The following is a 12,500-nucleotide window of genomic DNA, read 5'->3' on the forward strand; positions in this document are numbered from 1 at the left end:
ATATATAAACGTTTAGAAACATTTGAAAACAATATTCTCGCAATGTTCTATAATCTATAACCTAAATGTGTTATCTGGGTTTTTTTTACCTGTCACGTGACATCAGCTGCTTTTCTCAGCGCTGGTCGGAATGGACCAATCACACGGTCACAAGCGCAGATTTATGTTTTTTTTTAATGTTTTTTTTTTTTTAATACATCAACCTGAAAACTGATGGAATGTATTTCTATTCGTGCGTCAGACACCAGCCCTCGGAGTGAACAGATGATCATATATTACAGCATTATCAAATGTTTCTCTGCTGGTGTCTGTGAGGCCTCGAGCGCCCCCTGCTGGCACGCGCAGCTCCACGAACACTTCTTCTCTACCGCGGAGCAGTTCAATCTGCTGTGCCCGTCCCGGTGAAGCCGCGGCCGCTGATGGAGGTCGATGGCGGCCTCTCTGGAGGATGAAGCCGAGCGCAGAGCCGTCCGGAGAGCGCTGTACCTCCGCCACAGCAGGAGATCCGTCAGCCTCCGGACAGGTACAGCACACACACACACACACACACCAGCAGGCAGCTTCTCACCGCACCTCACTGAGACATGACGCAGGGCAGCGGGGATTGATTCGGGTGTGCAGTAATGATGCTCGAGTGGAGCCGCGGCAGCAGCATCTCTTGTTGCCATGGTGACCCGCCATCATTTTCAGCTGAGTCAGCACTAACGAGAGCACTAGGCGCGCGCTAACTGTATTACACTGCGCGAGCCGATCAGGATGAAGTTACTGAGAGAGACGGATAGCTCGAATCTCAGAGATCAGTGAGTCCTGCAGGATCAGGTGTGGAGTGCTTGAGAAGTGCTGCAGGTACAGAACCACAGATCCGTGTGTGTGTGTGTGTGTGTGTGTGTGTGCGCGCGCTAACCGTTCTTACACACCCTGCGGTCTCACATAAACTCAGACTAGCGCCATTACTGCAGAATAATACTGTTCTGTCATCACAGATGTATTAGCATTAATCACTCACACCATAAGATCAACCTGAAGAACAGAAATATGCTCTCAACACACCGAGACACCGCGAGATTATGATTCACTCGCTCCAGTCCAGATCACAAATGTGTTCTAAGAACGTTTTGCTAACGTTCCTCAAACTGTGAACATTCAAAACACCAAGTGTTTAAAGTGTTTCTAAATCGTTTTTTTTTTTTTTTGGTTATATACGATTTTTAAGTGAAAACTGAACATTATAGGAATGTTGCTTTTGAATGTTCTCGTGATGTCACTTTTGCACGTTATAACCAGAAGAATGTGCTCTGAACGTTTGAAACAAATTGAAAGAATGTTACATGAACGTCCAACTAAAACATTTCAGAAAGAAAAAAAACGTTTGAGTATAAACAATATTTTTGTGCTAACATTTTGGAAACTTTGTTAAAGACCAGATAACTCTAAAGGAAGGCTCTATCAGTGTGTTGTTATTAATATTAATGTTAACACTAGCAGATGTTCAAGCCGTTCTGAACACAACCGACTCAAGCAGAAACGCGTGGCTTGCTGGTACGAGATATGTGACAGATGAAAACACTTTGTGTCTAAAATCAGCTCTAAATATCAGAAATATTAATGTTTAATATCCTCCGACAGAAGCAGTCAGAGTCTGTGCCCATCACACACTGCATGATTCTCTGTGGAATCTGTCATCTTCAGTCTGCAGACGGGCTCTGGTACTGCATGTGTGTAGTGCACTCCAGCCTTCAAACTACTCTCACAGCATTCTGATCATTCTTCTGTAGTCACATGAGCCCTTGAGTTTTTTAAATGAACCTGTGGCTTGAAATTCTTTTGCTTTACTAAGTTCATTATGAATCAAATTTAATTTAATGTTTACTTCCTAAAAGAAAACAATAACTAAAATAAAACTTTCCAGCATGATTAATATCTGAGCTGCTCGTCAAACCTTTTGTAGGTTTCTCTGTCAGCAAGCTCAAGAACAGTTCATCTTGAAGTGATGATTATGAATTATGCTCATCATGCAGTTATAATGATCCAGACACGTTTAATTGTGTGCATTTTGTGTTCAGACTGATTTATGAGCAGACTGAGGCCTGTGCCTCACACTCCGTGTTTTTATTAACATTAATGAGCTTTAAATGTGAGCTGCTCTCATGTTGTTACTCAGGTGGCTGTTGTGTTCATGACTGAACAGCAGGTGGCAGAAGAGAGCCAGCGAGGTCACTCTAGTCTAGTGCACTACACAGTGGCTGCGTCTCAAATCACATACTCTCTGAGTACTGCTCTTCAGTAAGCACATTGCAACCATTAAATAAGTACGTTCTATTTTGTTGACATTCCCTTTAAATTATGATAACTATATTTCTAAATATTTAAAATGTCCAGATTTTTAAAAGTAAAAAAAACCAAAAAAAAAACCATTGGTTATGTGTATGTTCAGGTCAACACTGAAGGGAAAGTTCACGTTGTTCCAAATCTCTATGAGTTTCATTCTTCAAACAGTAGCTGTCTCGTACTGTTGAGTCAGTGAGGACCAGAAACTGTTTGGTTATCAACATTTATCTAAATATTTTCTTTCTTGTTAAACAGAAGAAAGAAACTCGTACAGGTTTGAAACAACACAAGGCTGAGTGAATGATGACAGAATTTTCATTTTTGGGGGAACTGTCCCTTTAAGGGAAACGTTCCATTTTAATATTTCACAAACACTATGGGAATGTTGATTTAAATCCTGCCTGAACCATCTAAGACGAACGTTCTCCTAAAATGTTTCAGACAAACATTCCATAAACAATGTATAAACTGTGTTTTTGTGCTAATGTTTTCAAGCATTATTAAAGACCAGGTAACTTAGAATGAACGTCCTGTCAGTGTTACTGGAAGAATGTTTGCTCATAACTTTGAGAGTGTTTCTCATCACACTGCGTCTTTTGACCTGACCGTTATTTGTCTCAAAAAGCACTTCCAGAGAGTCATTTAAAAATGCCTGTAGCTGGACTGCAGTAAGTGTAGTCTGAGATTTACTCATTGTGGATTTTTATCGTAGTACACAGTTGATATTCTCTTGATTTACTGTAAAACCGTGTGAACTGTGTGTAGATGAAGTGTGTTTAATAGAGCAGTTTGAGGAGCATGTGTGAGGAAAAACAGTTGTGCAGCTTCAAAACATTCTATTATTAATTTCATGGCCGTTCCACTGCTCCGTGTGTGTGTGTGTGTGTGTGTGTGTGTGTGTGTGTGTGTGTGTACACTTGGATGGGTTAAATCCAGAACAGATATTCTAGACCACACTTGGCTATACGTCAGGTCAAAAAAAAAAAAAAAAAAAAACAGCAAAAAAAACACTCTATTATTAATTTCATGGCCGTTCCATTTCCAACTTGTTTTCTGAATAACCAGATGGAAAGAGAACATGATATGTGCCATGGAGGAATATCAGGAATGAACTGCAGAAGTGAGCGATGTCTCATCAGGATGGTAGCGTGTAAAGCCGGATCTCACATCTACAGCGGCGTCCGGCTGGAAACCAGGTTCAGCACAGATTATAATGACAGAACTCCCTCAGAGCCGCCGGCACACGGCACAAATTAATGAGAGGATTTCTCTATCGCCCTACTTTAATATCCAATTAAACCATGAAGCGTGTGTGTGTGTGTGTGTGTTCCTGAAGCTGTCTTGAGTGCTCCAGATGAGTGCTGGACTCTACCACATCCTCAGAAGACTGTTAAGGACTTTACTAAGTTTCTGGTACTTTATTAAGTGATGTGGTGTGTGAAACAATCAGGACAGCAAAAACACTTTAAAGGGGTCATGAACTAAGAAACCAAAATGCCCTTGATCTTTTGACATATGAGAGCTCATTGTGCTATAAAAACATCCTGTAAGTTTTAGAACTCAAAGCTTTCTCGTCAGTCTAAAAACAGCGTATATTGAAGCCAATCTGCTAAAATGACAGCTTGTGGAATGTGACACTTTATGACGTCATAGTGTGGCTAAACTCCGCCTCCACAGAAAAAGATCTAAAGCACTGTCTGTTTAGCCCCGCCCACAGTTTCCACACCACTGCCTGTTTAGCCCCGCCCACAGATTCCACAGCGCTGCCCGATTAGCCCCGCCCACAGATTCCAGCCTGTTTAGCCCCGCCCACCGATTCTAAAGCACTGCCTGTTTAGCCCCGCCCACAGTTTCCGCACCACTGCCTGTTTAGCCCCGCCCACAGATTCTAAAGCACTGCCCGTTTAGCCCCACCCACAGATTCCACACCACTGCCTGTTTAGCCCCGCCCACAGTTTCCACACACCACTGCCTGTTTAGCCCCGCCCACCGATTCTAAAGCACTGCCTGTTTAGCCCTAGCCCACAGATTCCACACCACTGCCTGTTTAGCCCCGCCCACAGTTTCCACACCACTGCCTGTTTAGCCCCGCCCACCGATTCTAAAGCACTGCCTGTTTAGCCCCACCCACAGATTCCACACCACTGCCTGTTTAGCCCCGCCCACAGATTCCACACCACTGCCTGTTTAGCCCCGCCCACCGATTCTAAAGCACTGCCCGTTTAGCCCCACCCACAGATTCCACACCACTGCCTGTTTAGCCCCGCCCACAGTTTCCACACCACTGCCTGTTTAGCCCCGCCCACCGATTCTAAAGCACTGCCTGTTTAGCCCCGCCCACAGATTCCACACCACTGCCTGTTTAGCCCCCGCCCACAGATTCCACACCACTGCCTGTTTAGCCCCGCCCACAGATTCCACACCACTGCCTGTTTAGCCCCACCCACAGATTCTACACCACTGCCTGTTTAGCCCCGCCCACAGATTCCACACCACTGCCTGTTTAGCCCCACCCACAGATTCCACACCACTGCCTGTTTAGCCCCACCCACAGATTCCACACCACTGCCTGTTTAGCCCCGCCCACAGATTCCACACCACTGCCTGTTTAGCCCCGCCCACAGATTCCACACCACTGCCTGTTTAGCCCCACCCACAGATTCCACACCCACTGCCTGTTTTAGCCCCCGCCCACAGATTCCACACCACTGCCTGTTTAGCCCCGCCCACCGATTCTAAAGCACTGCCCGTTTAGCCTCGCCAACAGATTCCACAGCACAGCATATTTTGCATTTTGATATTTGGAATAGGGTCATTAGGCTAATTTTGTCACACAAATTAATTCATATTAGTGAAAAAATATGACCAGTCATAACTCTTGTTTGTACTATAGTGGTCGACAAAGAAGGGTTTATGAAATTAACTTTTTTTTTTTAATGTGTGTGTGTGTGTGTGTGTGTTAACAATTAAAGTACTAAAGTGGTAAACAGGGCTCAAGAATTAGAGATGGGTGAGAAAAACTCAAAACAGGATTGCGATAGAATGTGTTACTGTATGTTGTTTAGCTGACAGCTGGTGCTATATGAAAACCTGCTGTATGTTTGTGAAATCTGATATTCAGCATTTCTTGGCAAAGCATGCACAGCTGACCTGAGTGACACGCATATTTCACAAACACAAAATTAGTGAAATTTGGTGACAGTCGAGGTGCTGCCACACACGGCTTTGCTCTCATCTCCACTCACACACTGTAGTTTTTTTATTTTTCCATATTTTGATAATTTAGCAGGAGGCATGGTGTCTTTCACAGGTGAATACAGTACAGACTGAAATCATGTGCAGGTGGGTGAAGGGATCGTTCACCCAAACATGAAAATCCTGTCATCATTTACTCAAACCTGTATGATTTTCAATTAATAAGTGGAAAATGCTTCTGCAGATGACATATGATTCTTTATTTTTTAATTTACCAGCAACAGTCCTGCAGAGACTGTCAGTCTGTTACCATGGAGACGAAACTCTGGCAGTGCCTCTCCATCACAATAATCTGCTCACTCCGTCTCGTCATCAGCACAGCTTCATCATCTTTAGAATATAAACTGGGTAGAGTAAAATGTTTTTAATGCAAGCATTTCAGTCAAATATTATTTATGCACCATGTCAAACCTTTAAGCGGTAATAAAAATAACTGGCAACAGCAGTTTCAAAGTAGCCCCGGGTAAACCATGGAGTTGGCAACTTCAAACCTCCTGTGGTTTCTAACGCTTGGATTCTCTCAAGTCTGCTTTTGATGCATCCTCAGTATCAAGAACACATGCGGCTACTTTCATGCGTCCTCTGTACTTGAGTTCTTGAGTACTGGGACTCTTCCAGAAAGCTGTTTTGAACCCCCAAAACAAAGTCCAAACTCCCTTCGTTTTGACCTGATTTTGTTTGAAATGATGTCACAGCAGTTCGTTCTTCAGTGTGAATTGAAGGCTTTGAGACTGGTTTTCATTCTGCTATACCTCAGTTCACTTCTCTGTGGCAGCTCAGGTCACTGATTGAGTGACAATGAGACACAGACACGCTCTCCAGACCCTTCACTCTCTCCGCTCCCCTTTACAGGTTTCAAGAAGCAGCTGAAGACACTTTATTTACATTTAGTCATTTAGCAGACGCTTTTATCCAAAGCGACTTAACCACAATATTGTAATATCGCGATATTAACAAGCAACTCCCACAAACGCAATGTTCAAGGTTTTTTCTATGGGACTATGATCTTGTTTTAAAATGTATGCATGTATATTGAATGTTCAATAAGTTAATTATCATAGAGTGTAATATTTGTACATCAAGGGGAGTTTAAAATCTTTCTCTTCTCTGATTCTCCCCTCTGCTCTTTGTTTGTTTCCTAATAAACATGGCTCTGTGCTAAATTGCTCATGCTCCTCTATTGTAAGTCGCTTCGGATAAAAAGTCTGCTAGATGCATAGATGTACTGTAAATCACATCCGCAGTGATCACTGCCTCTCCCTCGTGTCTTCTCCATTGTCTCTGAACACAAATGATTTCTGGTGGCTTTGTTCTGGAACAACTGAACACCCTGAAGAGTAAAGTCTGATCAGCCTCATGTCTTCCTCTCCTCCCAAGACCTGCATCTACTTCATCAAACACATCTAAAGGTCAGGACTGAACGCAACAGTGAAGATCCTCTGTGTGCGTGGGGCGAGAGTCCAGCTCTTCTTCACACTTCTTCTGCACTTAAGTGGCGAACTGTCCCTCTGTAGTTTAGATTTGAGCCATTCCCCCGCTATAGGCTGTTGGTGTGCTAGAGTCTGTTAAATAAAAGTGTAATTAAAAGTGAAATGAATAGTAAATGCAATGTAAGTGCAGTCAGAAGAGCAGGAGTCTTAATGCCAGCGCACTGCACTCACAAAAAATAAAAAAATAAAAAAATTTGGATGTAAATAATATAACTCAGAAATATACTTCAAATTAATCAGTATTAAAATATCACACATAAAAAAGTTTCTTAAACCGTATTTTAAAAATGTATTACAAAAAAACGTTTTTTTTTTTTTTTTTTTCTGGTTGCTATATATAATAGCATATACAAAATAATCATGTAGATATTATTAACGCATGTCACATACAAATTAAAAACCTTATTATATTAATTATATAAAAAAAAATAAACCTTTACACAGAGAATGAACAGGTGTGAAAATTATATATCACCTTATAGGTAGCATATGTGGCCATTTCACTCTTGATGAAGGAAATCTCTGTCATTTCTGTATGGGTTTCACAGTTTCATCGTTCTTCATTATGGCTGGTAAAGTCATGCAGAGTAATATTTTGGCTGGCGTATGAATCCTGGTGAAGTCTGGATGGGGGACAGCAGATGGTTTGCTGTGGCTCTGGAGTCTGTGGACTCTCGCTGCTCTTTGATGATGATGAACAGACTCATGCTGACCTTAAATGTCCTGACAGAAGCACCTCCTCATATCTCAGCAGCTCTCAGTTACTCAAAGTGCTTTGAGTACAGTCTCAGAGTTACGCAATCGACTCATCCGCAGGAAGACCAAATGAGATTAGGACAGAAATGAGGGATCAGAGCCGATGTGTTTTAGTTGCCTGCGGATAGGAGAATGATGAGTGTGTTGGTTATTCATGGTCTGCTGCTCGTGCCGCTGGTGTGTGCTGTCTACATAGGCACCCTCTGAAATGCATTCTTATGAGTGACCGCTTTGAAACGCAACTCATGCGATGAGTGTTTCTCACAGAGATCTCACCGGAGACTCCCTGAACAAATGATTTTATCTCACTACTCTAATAAGCATTTAAATTCACAACACACACTGTGTGTTCAGTGCACACTCCCATACAACAGCAACTAATTAACTGTGTGGTTAATATCTACTCTTTTGCATGTATGTACAGACAGGGTTTGGTATCTGAAATGGCTGTGCTGAAAGCAGTCTTTTAAATGTCTGCAGAGCTCATGTTGGAGACGGTGACTCATGCTGAATCATGTCTTCATGGCTGGAGGCTGCTGGTTTTGTTGAGTCATGGAGGTGCAGACTTCCATTCACTCCTAGCTTCATTCGATCTCAGATGGCTAACCAGCACAAGCACTCACAAATCAGGCAACCGACTTGACCTCATTTACACATGCAGACAACATTTTGATATCATTTCATTATAACATTGGATCTTTTATGTGAAACTTACGCTCACGTTCACCCTCCCATCTTTATGCAACTGACACTTTATGTTCCACTTTAACTTCTTGTCCAGACAATATATGTCCTCTCTCCTCCCGGCCAGCACTGCCTCTTCTAACCCCTGTATCTGATGTTCTTCATGGACATCGGTCCAAACTCATCCTCATCCAAAGTCTGAGCTTCTCGTCTTCCCTGCCACTCCGACTCTACAGCATGATTTCTCCATCCAGCTAGTTCCATCAACAATCATCACGTTTGCTCAGAAATCTTGGTGTAATCTTTGATGACCAGCTGACCTTCAAAGACAGCATTGCAAAAAACACTTGATCTTGCAGGTTTGCATTGCACAGCATCAGAAAGATCAGGCTCTTTCTAATGGAGCATGCTGCTCACCTTCTTGTCCAGGCCCTGGTCATTTCTAGGCTGGACTACTGCAATGCTCTTCCGGCTGGACTTCCATCAAGCACAATCAAACCTCTTCAAAAGATTCAGTATGCAGCGGCACAACTCAGCAATCTCGTCAATATTAGAATATTTAGAAATGGAGAAGTTAACAGGATAGATTTTATAAAGGATTTAGCCAACACTACAATTTATATCAGTCTGAAATTACATTTTTACATAAATTACAATTGTTATTTATGAGAGTAGAATGCCTCCAAACAAATTAAACATGGACATAATGAAGTCAGGTGCAGCATGCTATCATTTGAAATGTTAGAATGCCACTGTTTGGAGGCAGCGTGCATCAATAAATGCTTCAAAGTATGTAACACTGTCACATGAGCTCATTACTTAAATGTTAAATCGATTTAATATTTTTACCCAGTGTTGTCTGATCATGCGAGGAGTCAAAAAGATGTTAAAATCACGGCTGATACACTGATCGGTCACGCTGGAAACAGAAGGTCAAGTCAAGAACACTGCACTGTGGGATACAGTAGTGTACTGCACATTTCAGCAAAGCTATTCCATGCATACTGAAGCTTTGCATGCTGCAGAAACAGCAGGACTGGTGTGTTAGCATGCTGAACACGTTTGTGCATTTGGGGGGAGGCAAACATCACAGTAGCTTCAAAATAATTCAGCTTGTAACATGTCAGTGTGTGTGTGTGTGTGTGTGTGTGTGTTGCATCACTGTAGTGTTTCATTACCTGTGCATCAACCCTAGCTGCAGACCGTGTTTTGGGCATCTGTGAGGCTCAGGGCTGCTGCACAGACAGACAGCTCGCTGGGTTTCGAGACACGGCCCTGCGCTGCAGTTCCAGTGTGTGGTCCACAGGGGGCGCAAGGACCGGCGTTCACTGCGCGTCTCAGCTGAGCTCGAGACTGAGAGCGCGCTCATCATCATCATCATCATGTCCACGGCGGATCACACAGTCATGCACGGCATCTGGGGCAGGAACGCGATGGAGACGCCGAAGAACAAGGGCTTCAGCCTGATCAGGATGATGTCTCCGAATTACAGGAAGGAGAAGAATCCACAGCAGCAGCAGCAGCAGCAGCATCACAACAACATGCCCTTCATGATCCACTGCCACATCGGCAAAGAGATCAAACACATATGCAGCAACTGCAGCCGCGGCAGCCACGCGCAGCACGGTGAGTAACGACGCGACGCGACGCGAGCGGACAGAGAGCTGGTCACACAGCACGCGCTCTTCGGCTCCGCGGTCAACTTGTTTAATTTCTTTGTTTTCAACACTATGTACATTTGCGTCTTCGGACGCGTTCAGATTTTGCTGTTCTTAATTACTGGCCTCGTGCACAGAAAGCGTCAGGAGCGTCGCGTTTTTAATGAGGCGTGTTTAAATAGCAGGACTCGAAACCGGTCTGGAGCTCGTTTCTGTCCTGTGTGTGAACGCTGCCGAAAGTGGCGTCCACATGGGATTCATCTAGCGTTCTGTTTTTGCAAACATTTGCATATTATTTGATGTATTATTGTAAATTATACATATTGGTTTATAGTGCAGATAGTTACTGCACCGTTATTTTTCTGTAGCGGCTGATGAATCTGAAATCTTGCACATTCTAGGAAAATAGCTTCCTCCTTTGTTGCGAAATAAAGTCAGGTGTGTGTTTTTGGCTTCTTTTGCACACCTCCAGACTCCCTCACAGCTGTTTTCATTGGTCAGCGCAGTCACTGGTGTGTGTGTGTGTGTGTGTGTGTGAACAACTCTATACTGAGATTCAAATACGTATGAAATCAAAATTGACTCTGTTTACTTTCACACACAATACTTGTCTTGTGGTGAACAATCAATTCATGCAAGTTATCCAGAGGAAAAATAAATAAATTATAAATTATAGTCAAAATCTGAAAATCTGCTTTGAAGTACATCACAATGCTTGAGTAAAGTCAGTCGCAGCGTTTAGTTCACGCAGACTGTAAAGTTAGTGTTTAGGGAAGGGTTAACTGGTTCAAACTGGTTTGGGGAAAAATCACGTTTTTTTTTTGAGTATCAACTTAAAAAAATATTCTACAACTAAAAACATTTTATATAAACAGTTTTTTTAATTTGAGGTTATTTTTACAAGTTAGTTTGTGAACACACAAGTTCGTTCCTACAGACAGTGATCTAGCGATAAAGCAACAGATCGTTTTGAAAGCGAGTGTGTGAACAGGTTTATGAGATGGTGGTCTTCTGTTGTGTGCAGGTTTTATCAGTTCAGCCCTAGAGCGCTCATCTCCAGTCTCATCCCCTCTTCACATGAGAGGTTCGAGATGAGGACTGAGTGTAGATCATACCGTCACACCATCAGCTAACATGCCGTCATCATGAACCTGCTGGTTTAATCCTCTCTGATTAATGTGCTTCACACGTGTTAATATGATTATGACGGAGCTATAAATACCCTGCTGCATGTGTGTGATCGGCACGTGCTCGTCACACTGTGTCCTTGTGTTTCTCCTGAGCTGTGTGTGTGTGTGTTCAGGTGGAGCGGTGCTGATGGTCTGCTGTAGTGTGTGTGTGTGTGTGTGTGTGTGATGTATGTCAGTAGGTACTGCGCGTCTCCACTGTATTTGACCTACTTCTGTGCCTGCATTTCTCGCTCTGGCACAAAATGAGAGACGATGTAGAGCCTGAAGCAGAAATCATGTGAAGCTGTTTGTTCTGGCGCATCAGCTCGAGACTGTGTGTTCCTCTACAGCAGAGGAGGTGGAGAAGCTGGCCTCGATTCACTCCGAGTCCCTGGTGACCGGATCACACTGCAGGAGCAGGTTCGCCTCTCTGGGACGCCTCTTCAAACCCTGGAAGTGGAGGAAGAAGCAGAGCGAGAAGTTCAAGCAGAGGTCAACAGGTAAATCCTGCTCTTTTTCTGTTAAATATACCCCATATATTAAGACAAATACATATTAAAATGTACATTTAGATTCATGCATATGGCAGGTGCTTTAATCCAGAGTGACTTGTGCTGTTTTCAGATTTAATCAGTTCATGCATTCCTTGGGAATCAAGTCCATGACCTTGGTGTTGCTTGCGCTGTGCTGTTTGAGCTACAGGAAGATCTCATGTAATGTGTCATAATCGTGTTTTTGGGAGAAGACAGGATTTTGGTCTCATCTTTGCAAAAGATGATATTTCTGAAAGTGTAACTCTGTAGAGGACCTTAGTGAGACCCTGTCATGTTCCTGGTGGTTCTTCTCCCAGATTGAAGTGCTGAAGCCATTTCTTTTGGTTGGCTGTTGATTCATGGATTTGTTGGGACAGGAGCAGTGGATTTATTGATTATGAGGAGCTCATTTGAAGGAATGTTCTGGGTTCAGTGCATGTTCAGAAACAATGTCAGCTTGTGTCTTAGTTGTTTTCAAAAGCAGACGTCCCAGTGAGGAGCTCTTGATCACTGCACATGTGAGGAGATTCTGTCCTTCAGCAGAGTGTTCTCAGTACAGACATGTTTGCATCCGGCAGCACATTGATTTCTGAAATCATGTGCTAATGGTGTGTGTGTGTGTGTGTG

The 12,500-nt window shown here is 43.1% G+C and overlaps 1 pseudogene; it reads left to right on the forward strand.

The window, feature by feature from the left end:
- The first annotated feature begins 9,771 nt into the window (after nt 1-9,771).
- Nucleotides 9,772-12,500, forward strand: part of LOC109081642 — an 18,666-nt pseudogene continuing 15,937 nt past the window's right edge.

This window comes from Cyprinus carpio, chromosome A2, assembly GCF_018340385.1.
Source record: "Cyprinus carpio isolate SPL01 chromosome A2, ASM1834038v1, whole genome shotgun sequence".
NCBI classification, from domain to species: Eukaryota; Metazoa; Chordata; class Actinopteri; order Cypriniformes; family Cyprinidae; genus Cyprinus; species Cyprinus carpio.